General features: G+C 51.9%; 1 protein-coding gene across 6 annotated transcripts in view; it reads left to right on the top strand.

Moving 5' to 3' along the window:
* Positions 1 to 2,359: 2,359 nt before the first annotated feature.
* The window catches only part of APBA2 (amyloid beta precursor protein binding family A member 2), a 267,756-nt gene continuing 248,914 nt past the window's right edge, over positions 2,360 to 21,201 (top strand). For 2 of the 6 annotated variants that reach the window (XM_053888785.1, XM_053888786.1), the window contains exon 1: positions 2,749 to 3,040. The gene's annotated coding sequence lies outside the window, so the exon portion shown is untranslated. Of the gene's footprint in view, positions 2,451 to 2,748; positions 3,041 to 21,201 lie in introns of those variants that run through there. The other 4 variants (XM_019460054.2, XM_053888782.1, XM_053888783.1 and 1 more) reach the window with 3 other exon arrangements.

Raw genomic sequence — 21,201 nt, 5'->3', positions numbered from 1 at the left:
GCTATCTTCCATGTGTGTAGTATATGTGTATATAAATTCCTAGGAACCGAATTTTTAGGTCAAAGGGCTTGTGCACTTGTAATTTCAATAGAAGTGATCTAATTTTCCTCTATTGAAGTTGTACCAATTTTTACTCCCAGGAGCAGTGCAGGCTTCCAAAATTTCCCCTCGCCCTTGGGATATATTGTGTTGATGCACTCCTGGGTCTCTGATAGGTAAAAATTGTGGTGTTTAGGTATATGTGTGTGTGTGTGTGTGTGTGTGTGTGTGTGTGTGTGTGTGTGTTTAATGTTTATTTTTGAGAGAGAGAGAGATGGGGGTGGGGGGAGACACAGAATCTGAAGCAGACTCCAGGCTCTGAGCTGTTAGCACAGAGCCCGACGCAGGGCTCGAACTCACAGCCTTGAGGTCAGTCACGACCTGAGCCAACTCTGATGCTCAACCCACTGAGCCACCCAGGCACCCCTAGGTGTATTTTTAAACTCACATTTCTAATTATGAATAAGACGGATACCTTTTCAGATGTTTAAAAGTCATTTGTATTTCTTTTCCTGTGAACTGTTTGCTCCATATCTTTGTCTGTTTCTTTTCTATTGAATTGTTCTTTTTTCTTATCTATTTTTGATGCTATGTATATATTAGGGAAATGAACTGTTAGTGATCTGAGTTGCAAATACAGTATTTTGTTCCTTATTTGTGTTGACTTTGCTTATGGTGATGATTGCTATGTAGGAAGTTTTCTGAAGTCAAATTTAGCATCTTTTATGTTATGGCTTTTTAGTTTTGTGGAAGACACAGAGGCCTTTTCTGCTCCAAAATTCTTTCAAAATTCTCTCAATAGTGACGGTTGGCTATGGCTCACCAGATTTAGGAGTCCTGAGTTAGGTGGAGGCAGGCCTGTGCCTTTGACCCTGTGGAATGTGGACATCAGCCACTACTGCTCCTGTGTGAAGGGATGGGGTCCAACACCAGGGTTAGCCCAGAGGCTGCCCATGGGAAGAGTTTCAGGAGAGTTGTTGAAGGGAACAGGTCAGAATTAGCCACCCACCCCTATCCACAGATGCACAAGGCTGTGCAGATCATCTCTAGGCATAGGTGTCTGGTTTCCTACAGGATTTGACCACATGGGAGAAAGGCAAGAAGATGAAAGCATTTGTATTCCATACTTGACATTTAAGGCTATGGAATCATTTCCTCCCAATTGTTGCTATCCAGTGATTGACATTCAGGGTGGGGGGTGGGGTGGGAAGCTGGGCCCCTAGAAGGCTAGATGAAGCTGAACTTTTTGTTGGCTAGATGAACAGCATATTTAAGTAGGTGGAACACAAACAGTGGAGACAAGCCCACCTCAAGCGGCAAGGGGCGGTAGGTCAGGAATCTGCTCCTGGCCTGCTTTTGGGCTCTGCGGTTTCTGCTTTTGTTTGGCACTTGGGCTACAAAGCTGCCCTGCCAGGACCAGCTTCTCCTCTAAGGGGAGGCTCTGGCCCTCTGCGTCATTGTGAGTGTTTATTGGGCTGGGAGAGAGGTTTGGGGAGTGGAAGGTTGCCCAAGGCTACAGGAAGTCCACACCAAGTCTGCTGTTAGTGCCAGTCAGGCTCAGGATTTAGCTTTACCCAGCTCTTTCTCCTCAGGGTCTCAGCTCTGGCCCTCAGAGCTGCAGGAGCCCCTCCCCCCACCCAGGCCTCCTCTTCCTTTTGCGGCCCTCCTCGTTTTCACCCTAATCAAGCCAAAGGAGAAAAGAAAACAGAAGGCAAATAAGCAGGACATGGGGGAGGAGGTACCTGAGCCTCTGCCCTGAGCATACAAGGCACCCTGTGCACAAGGCATCCAGGTATAGTCCACAGCTTACATCTGCCCCAGGACTGAATGAAAAGGCCAGAGGGGTCAAAGGTGACACTAGCGTCTCCAGCACAACCTTCAAGGACTTCAGGGGGGATTATTCACATTCTGGGCGGGGGGCGGGGGGGGGGGGGCATCACCGACACTGTTTGGGATGTGTGTGGGTATCTGGAAATGGACGAGGTTAGGGCCCTTTGCATTCAGGACAGCGAGGAGAGAGGAGGCTCGGGCGAGGCTCTAGGTAGGGGAAGTCAGCAGTGGAGGGCTCAGGTCGCCCTGGGCATTAGAAACAAGGGTGATGGGTGGTTACAAGAGACTGGAGACCTGGAATGCAGCCCACGACTGGGAGGTCTGCGGTGGGGGAGCCTCCCCTCCCAGATGGGGCTTTCCCGAGAGGCTGTGATCCCCGAGGGCTTCTCGCCTGGGGCCTCCGCACGCGGCCGCGCGGGGCCGAGCAGGGCGCGGTCGCCTCGGCCCCACCACGCGGCACGAGCTCCCGAGCCCGCCAGGGGGCAGCGCGGCGCCGGGGGCAGAGTGCGGGCGCGGTGGAGCTCGCCGTCACCTGTTCGACCTGCCAGAGGACCAGACCACTACGGCTCCCGATCCGGCAGGTCCGGGGCGCTCCCGGGAATCTGTGTGCTCCCCAGGGTCCCGTGGGGGGGGGGGGTGTCGGGGCGCCGCGGCTTCCAGAGCCCGGGCTCCAGTCCCGGTCCCCGAGCTCAGCCCCGAAGAGCCCGGGGCCCCAGGTGCGCCCGCCCGCCCCGCCGACTGTCCCGGCGCCGGGCTCGGGCAGGGGGCTGGGCATCAGCGCATCTTTGTCCTCCCTTTCTTCCCGCCGCACGGTCTCGCCCGCGGGCGTTTTCCGACCCGCGCGGCTCGCCAGCGCTGTGGGTGGGGGGCGGCGGGCGAGGCCGGGCGGGGCGGTGGTGCGGGCGCCGGGCGGCCGCCGCAGGCCGGTGCGGGGAGCGCCGGGCGACCGCGCCGCGTGCGCCCGGCAGAGGCGGCCCTGCGTGCCGTACGCCGCGTCCGGGGCGCGCCCGCCGCTATTCAGCTTCCCGGGCTCATTAGCAGTCTCGGTGTGCGGCTCCGCGCGGGCTCACAAAGAGCTGCGGCGGCGGCCGGGCGCTCGGCCTCGCGGACGGAGCCAGAGGCGGCGGGGCGGGGGCGGCCGTGGACCCGCGCAGCCCGGCGCCCGGCCCAGGTAAGCTGGGGGCCGCGGCCGCAGCCTGGGGGCTCCCGGGCCGGCGCGGCGCGGGGGTGGGGGGACCCGGGACGCGGGGCGGGGCGCGGATGCCGCGGCCCGAGCGCTGCCCCCCGGACCCGGCGGCACTGCGGCGCCGCCGGGCGCCGCTGGAGTCTGGGGGTGCGGACCGGCGCCCCTTCCGACCGGCGGGCGGGCGCGGCGAGGCCGAGCCGGAGGCTAAGGCATGCCCGGCGGGGGGCGCCACGGCGAGGGGCGACCCTGCGCGGACAAGGGGCGCTGGCCGGCGGTGGCTGCCCGTTCCGGTCCCGCCGGGCTGGCCGGGCCGCTGGTGCGTACCGCGGCCCCGCTTGGCGCTGGCACCAAGTCCCCGTGCAGAGCAAGTCCTGAGTTTGGGGTCGCTTATGGGTTCCCTGCCTCCCGGGAAGGCCAGCCCAGATCTTCGCCCCCCCCCTCCCCCCCAATTTCCCTTTATAATGAGGCCCAGAGGGAAAAACTCCTCAATTAAAAATTTCACCCCCTGGTTCCCCTGGGCCACCGGCACGGGGCTGGGGGTGCGGCGCGACCCGCCACTCGCGTCGGCCCCTGCCTCACGGAGGGCACAGCCTGGCCAGGTTGCTGTTGGGGCATCGGGCCACCGACGATCCGGGCGGACATCGAGCCCCCGGCCCCCAAGCCGGGCTTTGCGCGGCGCGGGTCGGGTCGGGCGGCGGGCCTTGGTGTGCCGAGGCTGGGGGCGAACTTGCCCGGGGCCGGGCGCCGAGGAAAGGTCCGGAGGGCGCCCGCGAGGGGCCCGCCCTGTCTGAGCCTCCCGGTGCTCGGAGACTGAGATTGAGCCTGCTGGTCTTAACTTCGCATTTACTTGCAGGAGGAGGACTTAATTCTTTCAGATCAGTTCGTTCACTGCCTGACAGGGACCGGACTCAAATCTGCGGTTAAAACAAACTCACAAATGGCCATGCAGACGGTGAAGTACCCCCAACACTTCTTCCTGTGGGTGGGGTGGTCCCTGGCCTCTTCAGCCTCTGCCCTCTTTTCTGGGACTCCGGCCCCCCCCCCCCCCCCCAATGTCGGTTTAAGAAACAACAGTGGTTTTAGAAATGATGACCTGCAAGCTTCCGGAGAAGAAGCGGGACAACTTTTCCTGAAGTACACATATGAGGTGCTCCGTGGGTACCCGGCCTCCGGGTTAGACCTCCTCCTGCTGAGGTGATAGTGGAGGCTTCTCCTCCTGTGGGCAGCCGCCACCATGCAAGGCCACACGGTCCTGTTTCTTAGTCCAGAGCTGCCAGGATGTCCTGCCCTGTGTCCTCACTCCAGGGTGGCGATCTCCACTGCTTGCGTCTACAGCGTGGGCTGCAGTGGGTCTCCTGGATGAAGGACCACATCGGCTTGGGAGCTGCTGGGACTCTGGGCGGTGTCCAGGGAGTTAGTGGACCAGTTGGAGCTTGCTAGAGGTCAGCTCCCTGAGCTGGCAGCCTCTCCAGGGGGTGCCCCCAGCACTGGCCAGGAGACCCTTGGAGTGGTGTCCAGAGCGGGGCTTGCGTCTGGTGGTGGCAGTAGTGATGGGGCACTGCCAGGGTCTTCTGTGGGCCTCTCTCTCTCCAGACCTCTTGTCGTTTGTTAGGGGGCACTGTGGTGCCCCTCCCCCCACTGCCTGCCTTTCCACCACCAGCCAGTACTGGGCTTCTGCACCTGGGAGATGTGCAGCCTGAACCAGATGGGGTGTGTGTGTGTGTGTGTGTGTGTGTGTGTGAGAGAGAGAGAGAGAGAGAGAGAGAGAGAGAGAGAGAGAGAGACAGAGAGAGAGAGAGAGAGAGAGAGAGGTGGGGTAGGCCTGTCAGGAGAGTGAAGCTTGTGGTGGTCAACTTCTTACTCTTCCCCGGTATGTGCTTCCTCGGACACCCAAGGCCGAGTGTGGCTCGTTAACTTGTTTGCATGATCATCCTCTGAGTAGTTCTGTCTCTCTCCCTGCCGCCTTTTTAAATATAAAATATTAGTTTCACAGGAATAATTGGTGGGGATGGATTGTGAAATGGAGGTGCATAAATAATTCAATTTGCCAACCGAGCTAAGAAATGCTTGATAAAAATAAAAGATAATTGTAAAAGACACCAGTCGCACCCCTGGAAGCTGAGAGGGAGCGCTAAAACACCTTGATGTTTCCTAGACACAACTGAGGAATTCAGAGGAAAGACACATTGGATGGGGAGGTTGGCATCGGGCTGGACTTTGTTTGGATTGGGTGACTGTGTGGCTTGTCTCGGGGGAGAGATACACGGGGGACCCCCCTAGGCCTCGGCTTCTCCCTATCCTGGCTCGGCTTGCTGGACTTGGTGACTCAACAGGTGAGGGCCTCTGGTGACACCACAGTTGGAACTCTTGGAGAAACCTTTGTTGTCAGGGGAGGGCAGGTGGGCACAGAGGCCCTGAACACATCAGCTGCTGACCTTAAGGGCTTTCTGGAACAAGTGGCAGAAACGAGCATGCCTGCCTTGCAACTCGGCCTTAGAGAAATGGAGAGAGGGAGAGCCCAGGTGCCAATACTTCTGACCTTGCCAGGTGGCCGTGACGAATGGGCAGGTGTAGGCATGGACTGTCATGCAGCTCAGTCCCTGATGTAAGTCCCATCTGATGATTGCTCACCAAAAGGCAGCCCAGGTGCCTGTTGGTGGTTGGACCATGTGCCCACAGGGAGGATTCTGTGGCTCCATCCCCCTCTCTGTGTCCCCCGCCCACCACCTGGGTTGGGTCCAGTTTGTGTCTCTGAGGAGCCTGCTGGCATAGGCTGAGTCAGCTGGCGTGGGCTGTCTTCCCTCGCCTTTCCTGAAGTCAGTTCATTCTCTCCCTGTCCTCTCTTGGACACACGAGGGAGCCCAGGGAGGACAGTAACCTCAAGGTCACAAAGCCAGGCTCTCTCCATGGGGCTTACAGTTCCCCAGTCTGCTTGGGAGCCCTACATATTGGTGGGGTGCCATTGCTCTGTGAATTAGGATTTCTTGGCTGGCTCTGGGGTTTTTAAGTTGGGCGGCAGGGTTGCCTCTCAGCAGATGGGGCCTAGGCCAGGTCTGGTGTTTCTTGCTCAAGTCCTCAGTGGCTTCCCAGTGCCTACTCCACATGCACATCCCTTGGTCTGGTTCCTCTAGGCAGACAGGATCACTGCCCAGGCTTGTCCTGGGTTGTTCCCACCCTGTCCTTGCCTGCCACCTTGGCCTGGGGCCCTTGTGTCCATCCTTGATGATCCCAGCTAAATGTGGACTGCTTTCTTCTTATCCCCTGGTTCTCAAATTTGCCAAGATCATACTTGCCTCAGGGCATTTGCACCTGCTTTTCCCTCTCCTTGGCATGGCCTCCAGGTGTCCACCTTGCTTTCTCCCTCACAGATCTCTGTCTCTGTGCCAGCTCCCTCCATCACCTCCCCCTTTCTTCTTGCTTTGTGTTTCTTCTTAGTACTTAACCTTTGATTTGTTATTTCCATCCTGTTTTTTTTTAAAGTTTATTTATTTATTTATTTTTGAGAGAGAGAGAGAGAGAGAGAGAGAGAGAGCGAGCGAGCATGAGTGGGGGAGGGGCAGACAGGGAGAGAGAATCCCAAGCAGGCTCCCCGCTGTCAGCATGGAGCCTGATGTGGGGCTCGAACTCACAATGACCTGAGCTGAAGTCAGACACTTAACTGACTGCACCACCCAGGCACTCCTTGCTGCTGCTTTTTTTTTTTAATTGCTTCTTACCACTCCAATGTAAAGACCTTGTTCTCCTCTGTATTCCTGGCAGCTAGAACAGTACCAGGCACCTCGTAGACCCCTCAGTGCTACGTGGTGGATGAATGAATGAGTGAGACCCCCAGGAGTGGGGGGTCTTCTTCCCTTCAGCCTGGCTCCCTGCTCATCCTTTTTCTAAGACCCAGGGCTGGAACTGAGCTGTAGTCACATTAGTCACATTTGTATTCACGGTTGGTGGATCCTTCCTAGAGCTCTGCACAGAACCTTGTGCTCAGTGGGCAGACAGGAAAGAGCTGGGGAATTATACAGTGCAGGCGTGTTTTCACATAGGCCAGGAGACAACACGGTTGGAAAGGCAAGCCGGCCCAAGGAGTGGGTGTTCTGATTCTTCACAGAAACTCCTTTTTGGATTCTTGGTTGTTTGGTGTGCACTAGGGCTGTTCCTACTGCCAGAGCCAGCCCTGCGTTATCCCTATAGTCACCTGGAAGATAGAGGCGCTGGGAATGAGGCATCCTCTTGCCCAGGTTCCCTTCTTCCTCCATCTGGATATTTCTAAACTTGTCTTGTACCTTACGTCAGACCCGACATCTCAGGGCTCCCAGCAGCCCTGCCTGCCCGTTTGCCAGCCTTCCATTCCAGAAGCCTCCCCCAACCTGATTCTCTGTGCCTGTGCCATGGCCTTGCCTGGGAAGGTGTGTTGGTTTTATAAGGAGGAAGGCAGCATGAGATTGGGAAAGAGGATGGGGTTTGGAGTACTGAGAACTGGATTCAGAGAACCTGCCTCTGCCACTAACCCTTGGGGCCTTGGACAGGTCACCGGCCTTGGGAGTCTTTCTCTGCATATGTCATACTTACATTATAGCTCTTGCCTGTGGTTGTTTTGGGGGCATAGGTGAGCCCCAGGATTGAACTGATGCGAGGTATCTTTACCACGGCTAGGGCTTCGTGGAGTCCCTATGTGGCCTGCAGGCCTGTTGTGGTTTTTCCTATTTTACTGGGGAGTTTGAAGGGTCAGGTTTTGGTAGTTTCAACTACAGCCTTGTAAGAGAATGTAGCGTAGGTGTTTTGTAAACTCCAAAGTGCTGTTCTCAGGTTAAGTGTTACATCTGTTGTTTTGTGTCTGAAAGATCAAAATGAAGAAGGAAAAAAACATGCGGTTGAGTTTCCTGCATCTACCGACTGAGAAAATGTTTTCGTCTGGTGGGGTTCTGAAAACTGAAGCACTCCATCTGAAGATGGTTTTTGATGGAGAGACCAACCCAATTAAACACCCAGTTGGTGGGCACTTCTGTGTGTTGAGTTCTGTTCCTCGGTGTTTGCTATTTTTAATAATTTCCCATTTAATCCCAAATCTGCCTGAGAGGCAGATCTGTTGTCTCATCTTGGCAGCAAGAAGGCTGAAGACCAGGCGACTGTGACTGGCTCGAGAGCACCTTCAGGGCAGTTAGAGCTGGGATTCTGGCCTCAGTTGGAGAGAGCACAAGGCCCGTGTTCTCCCCCAAACTTCCCATCCCACTGCAGCCTAGTTCTTATCATACTAAGTTTTTAAACTGGGTGGGTGTGAGTAGGGTTTATGACCACTCATGTGATACATACAAGGGTTAATTTTCAACATGTGCTTAGAGACTCTGATAGCTTGTGACCAGTGGGACGTGAGTGCTGGTTGGTGTTTGGAGAGTCATGGACATGTCACAGATGCCCGGGGGCCCTTCATGGGGACAGAGAGAGGGTTGGGAGCTTGCCACCCAGCAAAATAGCTAACACTGTTGGTGGGTCTGTAAGGTGTTTTCCTTTTTGCACTTTGAGCTAACATGGATTCTTTGCACTTCCTGCCCCAAGAATTAACTGTGCAGAGAGTCACTTGGCTCTGAAATGCTCAGGCCCTTGTTCTGAAAATTCTAATAAGTAAATAGTGAGGAGAACAATATTTGCATTTAGAATTCTCGGTTGGGATATATCTATATATAATACACGTTTATATATATATATATATATATATATATATATATATATATGCATGTATACATTGTATCTATCTATCTATCTATCTATTTTAAAATTGATTTAAAATTTATATTCCTGGAATTGATTCCCCAGCAAGGCAGCCCTAAATATGAATTTCTCTGAATTGTTGTATGCATCATTAATTTAATAAAAAATATATAATGTATTGTTTTTCCCTGTTGGCTTGATTATCACTTGTCTCGGAAAAATCCATTGTTTCAATAACAGGAGCCCCATTAACTGAGTGAGTGCATGCATTTAGTGATGATGGATTTCTCAGGTCCTCCGGCAGCAAGTGTGTGCATTGTTCAAATAAAACACACTTTACGTTTCTCGGTCTTTTGGTGCAATAAGTGAGCCATGTGCTCTAACATCTGTCCGTATTATCCAGAGCTGGTGACAGCTGTCATGGGTGGGGTAGAGTAGGAGCGGGGCCTGTGTTAGGAATTGGAAGCTCTAGAAAGCCCTGGTCTGCCTCCAAACAGCCAGCGATCACCGCTGCTCAGACTTAAATCCTTCTTAAAAGGGCACACGTAGGTCTGCGCTTCCTTCCGCACCAGCCGCTAAGTTACACTGAGTTATGCAGATGAAGTGAGGTAAGATGTGGGCGAGCGTTTTGTTACAGTAAAGTGCTTGCTTGATCAGTGCCAGTCACCAGGGTTAGAGAGAGAGAGTGTGTGTGTGTTTCTCCCCAGCCTGCCTGATGGGCCTCAGACACCAGGAACTCCTTGGGTCCCTAACTGGTGCTGGCTGGTAACAGTGAAAGCGGGCAGCTGACCAGTGGATGGGTAATTGATGCTGCCCACCTGGCCTGACTGTTAGATCACGCCCCTGAGGCAGCCTGCTCGTGTGGATGGCTGTTTCTCCAGGGAGCGGTGGTGGGCTAAGCCTGACCCACAGCCCCTACCAGCTGAGCCTTTCTTTGTGTATGTACTGTGAAGATTCTGCTTGTGGCCTTTCTCTGCCCTTTGGGTGCTGGAGAGGAGCATGCCAACGTATGGCAGCATGGATGTGCCATCTGCCTTTGGTTCTTACGGGGACATCTCTGAGGTGTTTCTTGGGTCGGAAACTCTGAGAGCAGAAGCCCCTCCAGACCCAGAACTCCTGACTGTGTCTGTCCTTTGGGCTTTAACAGATTTCGGCTTCTAAGTTAATTGCATTTCATTAAGTAATGGTTTTCTTCTTGATCACAGGCTGGTCTGTGCTTAATCAGCGATGAGCTGGTGCCTCTAGATTTGATGTGATGCCTGCAGAGGCACCTCTGACTTGCATCGGCTTCGTGTCGGTGCCTGCCTTGGGGGGACCCCTGGATGTGGCAGTGTTCTCCCCCTGCTAGCTATGGGAACCCTGTCTTAACTCTCTGTATGTGTTATTCTTTTTATCCATTCTTTTTATCCAGCCTGTATCCATGGCTTACTACTGATGGAAACAGTGGGGTGCTGGGCACTTAAATGGCAGCCCCTCACCCTGCCCTGCCATTCACCTGTCTTTCACCCCCGTTTGATAAGTGGGGCCTCTGCAGTGCAGGCATTGGGGACAGGTGCCTCCATGTTAGATACCTCTGAACTCTTTGCTGGGAGCTCTATCCATCCATCCATCCATCCATCCATCCACTCAACAGGTATTTTCTGAACAACTGCTCTGTCCTGTCTTTCCCAAGCCCTGTCTAGAGCTAGGTGAAGTCAGGAGAGAAGGAGCAAAGAGGGGTTGCTGGAAAATGTGGGATGGCATCAGAGGCCTCAATTCTGGCTCTGGGTCCAAAGCACAGATTGGAGGGTGAGAGCCCCAGTATGGGTGGGAGTGGTCATGTACCCCATCCTGGAAGACTGTGTGGGATTGCCTCTCCAGAGTTCAGGCCAGAAGAACCCTCCAGACAGAAGGGGGGCAGCCTGGAGTGGGGCATACGGCGGGCGGGATGGGGGGAGGGATGGACTGTGTAGTTGGCACCAGGCATTTATGGTTTGTGCCAATCAGAGCTGGAGATGGGGGAAGGGATGTCCTGACCACCAGGGCCTTCAGCTGCCTTTTGAAGCCCTGGGGTGTCCTTGCTGTGGGTTGGGGGCAGAGGAGGTGGGATAAAAATGACATGCACTTTGCCGAGAGATCTTTAGGACAGTGTTTTCTATCAGCAGACTTCACAACTAGTTGGAACATGGGAGAGGGGCTCATTGAGAGCATGTGGAGGGCCCATGCAGGGGTTTCAGGAGGGGCGTGTGGGGAGGCATGTGCGGAGGGTGTGGGAGCCCATGCATGGCTGAAGAAGGCCGAGGCCGCATCCTGGCACCTCTCAGAGCCATGTGGCTCCAGGGCCTTCACTCCCTACCGTCTTATGTAGGAGGAGGCTGCTGCTGCTGCCAAGTCCCAGCCTTGCTGGCGCGGATGTTTAATTTTACCCTTTAGAGATTTACAGGCTTTCTAGATTAAATTGCCACTGTTCTTCTACAAAAACGACAAAATCCATGACAAACCATAAATCACATTATTAATTTGCTCACATAGAGTTAACCTCTGCAGCTCTGCTGACTTACTGGAAGGACGGTCGTGAAAACAGAGGAGCCTAGTTTCCAGTTGTCAGCACTGAAAGACCAGAGGGACACAGGTCACAGTGGCAGGTGCTGCCTCAGCCTGGTCGCAGTGGCCGCCCTGCCCGCCACATGGCCATCTTTGCCCTGTTCGGGCAGCCTGGTGGTCATTGCAAGGGCTCCTGGTGGCTTTCTGGCCTTCTGTAGGGAGGGGGACTGACCCCTGTTGCAGAGGGCAGAGGGAATGGGGAAGGAAGGAGGAGGTGCAGTTGCTGGACAGATGTGCTGAGGCACACAGGGGGCTGGCTTCCAGACGCCTCCTGTCAGTGGTCCTGACTCCTCAGGGCACCCACACCCCGTGCCCTTGCTTCCCTTTTCAGGCTCTAATAGGCTGCAGTGGCTCTTCTTCCTCTGGGTTGTGATGGCTCCAAAAACATCTGTTACAGTTGCTTTCCTCTTTGGAGAGTGGTCAGCCTGTTTTCTGCTTTGGCACAGCATGGGGGTGAGCGCCATTCTCCCCGCTGAGGCCTGTAGCATGGCCCTTGTCACTGCCTGCTGGACCAGGCTTGGGCGCTAGCTGACGTCTTCTCCTTTACTTACTGTCAAACACAGTGTCTGGAAATGGCTTGCTGGTTGTTGGGCTATTTAGAAATCATGATTTGTTGAGAGAAAGCTTTGTTTGATGGGGGGGTGGTACCTGTGTGTTGACCTTTATCCTGCCCATGGGCCACGAGGTTGCACTAGGCAAGGAAGAGTGCGGTGCAGCACTGAGCATCGTGCTGGAGAGGGGGTCTCAGGGCTCACTCTCCTGACGATTTTATCAAGCACCTGATACCACACTGCAGTTCACTTTGACTGATTCCCAAAGCTGCTTTCTTCCTTTACCGTGGTAGAGAAACCAACCCATGGCATATTCAATGTCTGATGTTACACAGCAGAAATCAAATAATTATGTTGGTGGCATGGCAGCCTGTCCATGCTCATGCATGACATCCACAGCAGGGAACCAATGAATGTCTTTGTTGAGGGACTGGCTGTCACTGTCTCCTGAGCCAGAAGAGTCCTGTAAAATCCACACATATTTGTAGAAGTACAAATAGAGTTTACTTTCTTTTTTTTTTTTAATAAAGTATATTTATTTATTTTGAGAGAGCGAGAGGAGGGGGGGTAGAGGGGGGGGCAGGGGAAGAATCCCAAGCAGGCTCCACACCAACAGTGCTGAACCCGATGTGGGGCCTGAACTTATGAACTGCAAGATCATGACCTGAGCCGAAATCAAGAGTCGGAAGCTTAACCAACTGAGCCACCCAGGTACCCTAGAGTTTATTTTCTTTTTTTTTTAATTTTTTTTTTAACGTTTTTTTATTTTTGAGACAGAGAGAGACAGAGCATGAACGGGGGAGGGGCAGAGACAGAGGGAGACACAGAATCGGAAGCAGGCTCCAGGCTCTGAGCCATCAGCCCAGAGCCCGACGCGGGGCTCGAACTCACGGACCGCGAGATCGTGACCTGAGCTGAAGTCGGACGCTTAACCGACTGAGCCACCCAGGCGCCCCTAGAGTTTATTTTCTTAATGACCATCCTTGCAGTGAAATTAGCTTTGGTTTCAGGAGGTAAATAGAGAAGTCATGAATTTGGGGCTGATTATTTTTAACTCACCCACCCCAGTTCCCAGGCTCTCCTGCATATTCCTTCTAGAAACTGCAAGCTCACAGAGGCCTGGAGTCCATGATGGGTGTTCGTTTGTCCAGAATTCATGTCAGGTAATCATGTGGACACAGGTAGACCTCACATCTCAGGCCCTGACACCAGAAATGTTTTTTTCCCTTCAGACACATGTGCTTCGTGGAATGTAGTCTAACAAATTACTCACCTTAAAGTAATGCACTACATAATTAATAAGAAAAAGGCAGACAACTGAGTAGAAAAAGGGGATAAAAGACACTTCACCTGAAAAAGATCCCAGTAAACATATGGCAAGATACTTGACTCCATTAGTCATCAGGGAGATGCAAAATAAATTATAAACATGTGCATTAGTCAGGGTTCTCCAAAGAAACAGAATCAATAGGATACGGGTGTGTGTGTGTGTGTGTGTGTGTGTATGTGTTTATTATGAGGAATGGGTTCATGTGATTGTGGAGGCAGAGAAGCCGCATGATCTGGAAGCTGGAGCCCCAGCAAAGCTGGTAGTGTAGTTTAGTCTGAGTCTGAAAGCCTGAGAACCAGGAGAGCCAGGGGTATAAACCCCAATCCAAGGGCAGGAGAAGAAATGAGCTCTACCCGGAGGCAGGACAAAGGGGTGAATTCTACCTTCCTCTACCTTTTGTTTTTGTTCAGGTCCTCCATGGATTGGATGGTGCCCACCCACATTGGGGAGGACCATCTACTATATTGAGTCCACTGATTCAGATGCTGATCTCATCCAGCAACACCCTCACAGACACTCCCAGAGACACTACACTGATCAATCTGGGCACCCCGTGGCCTAGTCAATTTGATGCATCAAATTAACCATCACAATGTGATATCATTATATACCCACCAGAATGGCTAAAGTTAAAAGAAAATAGGTGTTGGGCAGCAACTGGAACTCTCGCTGTTGACTGGGGTATATATTTGTACAACTAGTTTGGGAGGCTGTTTTATAGTACCTACTAAAGTTAAAAATACATAATCTCTCTGATCAGCAACCCCCCTCTGAATGAAGCTACATGAAATATGCGTATGGCCCCTGGGCTGTTTGCTGGCCCCTAAAGATAATCAGGTTCTAATCCCAGGAGCCCATAAACATTAACTTATATGGTAAAGCTTTTGCAGATGTGTTAAGGATTTTGAGATGAGATAATCTTGGATCTTCTTGGTGGGCCCTAAATGCAGACATAGGGGTCCTTCTAAGAGGCAGGGGGAGATTTGAAGAGAGAAGGAGCCTATGTAACCACAGAGGCAGGGATTGGAGTGATGTGGCCACACGTCAAAGAATGCTGATGGCCCCCAGAAAGTGGAAGAAGAGAGGAATGAGTTCTCCCCTTGAGCCTCTGGAGGGAGCATGGCCCTGCTGAGGCCTTGGTTTTTGCCCAGTGGAACTGCTTTCAGCCTTCTAGTTTCTACAGCTGTGAGAGAATACATGTGTGTTGTTCTAAGCCACTCAGTTTTGTGGTGATTTGTTATGGCGGCCATCAAGAGGCATGCGCGAGAGTGTTCACTGCAGCATGGCTGTCATTGCCAAACTGCACACAATCCAGATGCCATTGGCAGCAGACTCACCCAGCACACCGAGACTCACCCAACAAACCAAGGTTTACTCACAGGTGGAACACCATCAAGCAAGCTGAGAGTGCATATTCTATAAGTGTGTGCAACAGTATGGATGAGTCTTACCACCTACTGTTGAGTGAAAAAAACCCACAGCTCAGAGTCCCTTACTGCATGTTTCCATGATAGGAAGGTCAACAGACAACTCTCATCTGTGGGGCTGGAAGTCAGGTTGCCCTTGGGAGATGGTGATCAGAGAAGGCATGGTGAGGCCAGGCAGAGCTTCTGGAGGTACTGGAAACATGCCATGTGGTGGTTTGCATGGGTGAGTTCCAATTTATGATACGAAACTTTTCAGTACATATTCTTCAATAAAAGCTGGAAAAAAAAAGAGCAGTGCATCATCTTGAGATTTTCAAGAAGAACTTTCAATTGACTGACTCATGGCTTATTTTACTGCTGGAACAATAATATCAAAATCAAGATTACATTTAATGTGAGATAATGAAGTTTTGCTATTCCAACAAGTGCTTATTAATATTTAGATTCCAACTGTACTTTCTAAATAAAATCAGAGAAAAACCCAAGTAAGATGTTAAGATCTATATGCATGTAATTATCATGGGTAAATTATCTAGATGGAATGAGTTTTAATCCCTGCATGTGAAGGCAGCTGTGCTCTTAAAACCAGACACAAACAATCCAGGTGTTGGGGCGTCTGGGTGGCTCAGTCGGTTATGCGTCTGACTCTTGGTTTCAGCACAGGTCACAATCCCACGGTTTATGGGATTGAGCCCTGTGTTGGGCTACATGCTGTCAATTTGGGATTCTCTTTCTCCCTCTCTCTGCCCCTCTCCTGCTTGCGCACAGGCTCTCTCTCAAAATAAGTGAATTTTAAGAAACAAGCAAATAAACAACCCAGGTTTGTGAGCGTCAGATGCTGTGCGCTTTCAGGTGGGCATGAAGGAAATCCAAGAGTGTTAAGACCGAGTAGAGGGAAATGGTGTGTATGAGCTCTGGGTCAGCCCAGAAATCCAGGTAGAGGTTCCCATCATGTACCCCATGCACCCTTCAGGCCACCTTGCCCATCACACAGAGGTCCCCAGAGGTCCCTGCTGTCTTTGCCTGTGTCTCTCCCTGGTCTGTTTTTCCTACCCCTTCTGCCTGTGAATTCCTTCTCATCCCTCTCGGCCTTGTATGGGTGGTACCCCTGCTGTGCTGGGAGGCTCTGTCCCTGAGACTGCATTACATAACCAGCCTGCTCCAGTGGTCTTTTCCACGGTTTCTCTCCAGAGATGGCAAAGGAGGAGGCAGAGTGGTGACATGTGACAGAGTCACTGTGCAGGCTTGGAGGTTCCTTGTGTGTCCCTGGCTTCACTCTGGTGAACTGTCAGCCTTGACTTGGCACAGGGACATCATGGTGGCTTCTTCCACATGGCCAGAGGGCCGGAAGGGATGCCTGAGGGGTGTTCCCAGGCAGGCAGAGGCTGGGGGATCTGTGGGGCCTGGGCCCATCAGGAGCCAGCCTGGTGCAGTGGGGCCCTGTGGCCCTGGTTCTGGCTGGTATTTGTGATGTGGGGAGCACTTCTGCTTGTTGTGGGGGGCGTCACTGTGATTTTAGGAACGTGTTTGGTGTGTATGGTGGTGTACATCAGACATCTAGAAGCGTGGAGTCTCCGAGTCCCTGATGGGTGCTCTCTAGCTGTATCTCCATCCCAGCGTGTGTGTGGAAGCTTTGTTTATGAGGCTGGGGAGAGAATTGGGTGGCCCAGAACCCAAGTCCTCCTCACCTCCCTCACCTCCTCATGCCCCCTGTCCCCTTTCTCCTGGACCAGACATAGCTTCCTAACTCTTCCCTGCTTTCTCTCGGTGCTGCTTCTGAGACCTATTCCCAGTGAAGACACGTCCCTGGTATCCCTGTCTGAAATGCATTTCCCCTTCCCTCCTCTTACTTGATGTTGTTTTCCCTCTTGGCACTTACCATTCACCTGGCATCATACTATGAGTTTCTCATCCTACTGCATGGAGAGCCCGCTGAGGATGGGGGTGCTCCACTGTGGGGGGAGGGTGGGAGGAGTTGGGGGCGGGCCTGGGCCGGTAGCAGTTTTGGCCCTGGACGATTAGCTATGGAGCTGGACTCTTGCCAGAAGCATGCCCTGCCTGTGTTGGTCCAAGGACTACTCCTGGTGGCCTGGCCACCCTGGGGACATTGGCACAGCTCAGGGGCGAGTATTTCCATGTGTGTGGTATGCAAAGCATCATGCTGGGTTCTGATACACACAGGAAACAGTGTGGTGAGGACTGGATGCTGCCCTTGGGGCTTTTGATTTGGTAAGTTTGTTGTTGAGGGGGGGATGTTATCATCAATGGATATAAGAATAAAGGGTCAGGGGCGCCTGGGTGGCTCAGTCATTTGAGCATCCGACTTTGGCTAAGGTCATGATCTCATGGTTTGTGAGTTTGAACCCACATTGGGCTTGCTGCTGACAATGTGGAGGCCACTTCGGATCTTCTGTCTCCTTCTCTCTCTCTGCCCTTCCCCTCGCTTGTGCTCTCCCTCTCTCTCAAAAATAAATAAACATTAAAAAAATAAAGGGTCAAAAGGGGTCCTGCAAGGAGGCATCAGGGAGGAAGATGCATACTTGAATGAGGTGGTCATTCTGATGGTGGCTAATAAAAATCAGAAGGTGATAAGGGGGTGTGTATACCAAGACGAGACTGTACTGGGTTATATCCTTCCAGAGAGCACAGATGGAAAGGGAAACAGTAACTTGGCAGTGGAGAAACCTGACCATCACTGCCTTGGCTAGGTGGTTGAGGTCAACACCAGTGGCGATGAGTCATGTTGACTGTATGCACCCTTGATAGGATGCGATGGAAATGGCACTTTACCTCTGTGGTCTGTCTCCCCCAAACCCATAACTTCCATCTGATTGTAAGGAAAATGGCAGTTGAATTTCAACAGAGGAGCAGTCTGTAAAATACCTGCCTGGGACTCCTTAACACTGATGAATCAAAAACGGAGACTCTGTCACAGCCAGGAGGAGCCTAAGGAAGCATGATGATGAACTGTGATGTGTCCTCGTTAGGAACCTGGAACAGAACAAGGACAATGGGTAAAAACTAAGGAAATATCAGTAAAGTGTGAACTTTAGTTAACAGTAATGCATTGATACTGGTTCCTTAACTGTAACAAATGTAGAACATTAATGTAGGATGTTAGTGATCTTACATTAATGGGAAATGGGATGTTGGGGTATCTGGAAACTCTGCTCCCCGCTCAGTTTTCCTGGAGGCCTCACACTGTTCTGAAAAGTAAAGTCTGAGCCTCGCTGTTGCTCCTTATCCAGCTCAGACCCTCTTGGCTTTGTCGTCCTTGCTGGTCCTCTTCCTTTACTTTCTGCAGGAAAACTGGGGGGAAAGTTCAGTGTAGAACTTGGAATATATATTTTTGTATGCCCCTGCATTTCTGGGTGCTTGAAAATAACAGTGTCTCAGACGTGGTCTGCCTGGGTGCTGGGGACCTCCCCCATGTGAGCCAAGCCCAGCCAGGAAACTCACGAGCACGTGGGCCAGCTTCCCTCTGTCCGACGACTGGACAGCAGAGTTTCCTTCTGGTTCCTTATGTGTGCTGGAAAAGGAAAGCATTCCAAGTGTAAATTTCCTGAGCTGCCGCCCTCCCCTGATCTGTCCCTGGGTCACCTACAGTTAGTGACCAGAGGCCATTTTTCAGGGTAACATTGGTCACAGAAGGCAATGTGGACCAAAGCTGATGTGTGTGTGGTTGATGGTCCAGTGAGGAGGCAAAAGGAGCCGGGTGTCTCTGGGCTGGGCTGGTGCTGAGGATTCATGGCCAACACCAAGTAGGTGGTAGGAATGGCTTTTTTCCCATAGGAAGGGCCGGCTGGCAGGGATGCTGGAGAACAGGTCTGCCTTGCAGCCGATCCCCTGGTTTTGGGTAATTTCATCTTCTCTAATGTACTTAAGCATCACTTCCTATATGTTTGGAGGAGGCATAGGAGACAGGGAAAGGAGGAGTCCCCAGGGGGAGGGAAAAGCCTGGTTAGGATCCCTGCTGTCCTGTAAATGGGCACAGCCAGCCAGGATGGCTGTGGTTTATGGAGAATTGTAAGGGCCTCCCTGGGGCTTAGTCTGCTCCCTGAAGCCCAGCTGGGCAGTGGTGGGCGCATCTTCCAGCCTCCTCCACTTGTAGCCAGAGGTGACACCTGCTTTGCAAGATGGCACAAGTCATGAGAGAGATGATGTGTGCAGCACGTCACTGTGGGATCTGGCACACGGGAGGTGCTTGGGGTGGGGCGGGTGAGGCTGTGTGCTGTGGCTTGTGGAAAGGGTACCTACACCTCTGAGGACCTTGTGCAAGTCAGGGCCCCTCACGTGTCCCGGAGCCAGAGGAAATGATTCCCAAGTGAGTCTTACAACTCACCTGGATTTTATGACAACATCAAGTTGAACTGTGTGAACCTGCTATTTTTGTTAAGTCAGAAGTGGTCAAATATAAACAATTTCCTATGGTTCAATTCAATAGTTTAGTGTTAAAGCAGTTTTTGGCAAGAGAGAATACTTTTTATCTTAAAAAGTTTATTTTTAGTTATTCCATACCTGCAAATTCATTGTGTTAGAAAGTAGAGATAAGTTGGGGTGCCTGGTGGCTCAGTTGGTTAAGCGTTTGGCTCTGGATTTCGGCTCAGGTCATGATCTTGCAGTTTGTGGGATCAAGCCCCTGTGTGGGGCTTTGTGCTAGGAGCCTGGAGCCTGCTTGGGATTCTCTCTATCTCTCTCTCTGTCCCTCCCCCTGCCAAAATAAATACATAAACTTAAAGAAAATAGAGGTAAACAAGCAGAAGAAACTTTGTAACACCCAGGTCTCCCTGCCAGGGGACTGTTGTTCACACTGGGTTCCTCCTGTCGAGTTGGGCACTTGCGTGGCTGCAGACTTGATTCTCCCTGTGTGTCAGGATCCCTGGCTATCGTGTTTCTTTCTACACCTGGTTGTGATAGCTGTTGCACATCATTCATTGACCCAGGCCCCCAGGCTTGGATGTCGGAGCTATTTTGAATGTTCTTCTTCTATGAATGATGCTGTTTATAAATATTTGTGCAGTTCCTTTTTTCTTTTTTTTTGCAGATAACTCTGTTTCTTTCCTGGTGATAAATTTCTAGTACAATTTCTGGACCAAATGTGAAAGCTTCAGACTGATCTCAAGAAAGGTTCTTTGCTCACTGATGGTGTGAGAGGGAGGGGGCTGCCTTCCCTCCCTCTCTCTCCCTTCTCCTCCTTCCCTTCTCCCCCATCTCTCCTTTCCCCTCCTCCACATTGGATGGGACCCCATTGAACAGCAGTCCAGTGGATAGCACTCCAGCCACCCCTTGGTGCCTCATGGCACACTGGCTCCCTGTGGCCCATCTTCCAGGATTTCCTTTTGGTGCTTCAAGAGGAAACCAATAACTTGTGGGGGAGCCTCTGGAGAGTTGCAGAGACTTCCCAATGACACACAGGTGGCCAGTCAGCGTGGGGCTGATGACTCAGGTGTGGTACCATTTCTTCCAGGGAGACATTCCTTTCCTGATTGCCCCCACCCCCCACCATGTGGGGGGCACTGGGTGTTTGCCTCGTGGGCTAGACCCAAACCCTGAGCTCACGAGCCATTATTATTTAAAAAAAAAATCTTATTTTTCTGGTAATTTGGCAAGTGGAGTGATGCCAAGCCTTCTCCTCCTGAACTGCCTGAGACTGCTCAGACTGCATGTGAGTCAGGTGGCTGGTTGCCATTGTGGGACACTTGGCCTGGTGTCCTGTCCTGGAGCCATTGGCTGCCCTGAGAATCCAAGGAAAATCTGCCGAATTCTGCAGCCCCAGGAGGATCTTTGTCCTCCTTTTGCAGAAGCAATAGACTCATGGATTCTCTCTGCTGAGCTGGAAGGAAGAATTTTGAAATTTCCTCTGGTTGAAGAACCTCATATGGGACAATCTGTATCAATTCCCCAAAATTGGACTTTTAAGCATGTTATTGGAAAAATGAACTGTTTTCTATGTGTGGAAGCACATTTGGTGGGAGCCTTCTGGTAACGAATTTTAAAGTGCTTGTCTATTAGTCCCATTCTCAAATACTGGGAGTCTTGAAAACCAGAAGCTGCCCCATCAAAGCCTGCAAGGCAGTACTCCCCCACCCTGAGTTGGGGACAGCTGGGGAAACCTACCTTCCTCTGCCCCAGTTCCCCTCTCCCCAGGTTGGCAGCATTGTTTGTAACCAGGGGTAAATATTCCTTCCACCCCCTCCTAAAGATCTTGGAAGAAGTCAGAAGGGTGAGATGCAACACTGGAGTGACCCTGAACTTGTTTTGGGTATATACTGCCTGGTGATACTCAGAGATTGCGTGCAGTGGCATTAGCTAATGGTGAAAGAGCTAATAATTAAAATGAATAGATACATCTCTGTTTTTAAAACAGTGCCTTCTAACAAGTATCTTGTATCTCTAGAGGACGAAAGAGCCATTTTTCTGGCAGCAGAGTTTGAAATTGAGAAGGACCCTGGCCTTATTGACGAGGAAGATGTCTGACATACTGTAGATCTGGGATTCTTTTGGTCTTGGTTTTGCAGAAACAGGTGTATATATATGTGTATATAGGTATGTATA

The sequence above is a fragment of the Panthera pardus genome, unplaced genomic scaffold (assembly GCF_024362965.1).
Source record: "Panthera pardus isolate Hobbes unplaced genomic scaffold, ASM2436296v1 HiC_scaffold_24, whole genome shotgun sequence".
In the NCBI taxonomy this organism is placed as follows: Eukaryota; Metazoa; Chordata; class Mammalia; order Carnivora; family Felidae; genus Panthera; species Panthera pardus.
The sequence above is the reverse complement of the archived record's forward strand: the minus strand, read 5'-3'. Positions and strand labels throughout refer to the sequence as shown.